The sequence below is a fragment of the Prionailurus viverrinus genome, chromosome E2 (assembly GCF_022837055.1).
Source record: "Prionailurus viverrinus isolate Anna chromosome E2, UM_Priviv_1.0, whole genome shotgun sequence".
NCBI lineage: Eukaryota > Metazoa > Chordata > Mammalia > Carnivora > Felidae > Prionailurus > Prionailurus viverrinus.
In genome coordinates this window covers 47,699,776-47,700,413 of record NC_062575.1, presented here as the reverse complement: position 1 = coordinate 47,700,413, position 638 = coordinate 47,699,776, and positions in this window count along the sequence as shown.

Genomic DNA, 638 nt, shown 5'->3' with positions numbered 1-638 from the left:
CTCTCAAAATAAATGAAGAAACAAAAAGAAACCAGAGATCCAACAAGACTGCTCACAGCTTTCTGGGATAGAGGGTGGGGAGTCAGGGGGTAATCAGAGAGGTTTCCTTTGCAAATTATTTGCGTAGATACGTGGACATCAGTTGGTAGCCGGGGTCAAAAAACAGGCCAAACCAGGATTTCTAATCGTAGGGAAAGCTGCTGACCGTCTGGGGTAAGCCAATCGCTGGCAGGGAGTTGGGAGTCAGGGTGGTCTGTCCTTGAGGTGACCAACAGGGACATCAAAAGGAACCCTTTCTGTAGTTTTGGGAGTGTCTGGGGTTCAGCTGTGGGGCCCTGGGCAACCTCTGTGGGCACCACCCATCGGCACCTGCCCTTTGGACCAGGCTGGTGCCACTCCTTTCAGAATTCCTGTGTCCCTGCGGGTCCCCAAACCACGTGCCCCACCCCGCCTCCTACCTCAGGCGCAGCTCTCCTCCTGCGGGGCAACATACCGCTGGAGCCAGCATGCCACAAGGGAAAGCGCTCCTGCCAGCCTCCCCTCGTGTCTCCTGCCACCTCCCCGGCTGGGCACAGCCAACACACTGGCTCCATAAAATTGGTGCGAAACGTGAAGTGATGGGGGACCGTTGTCTGTAG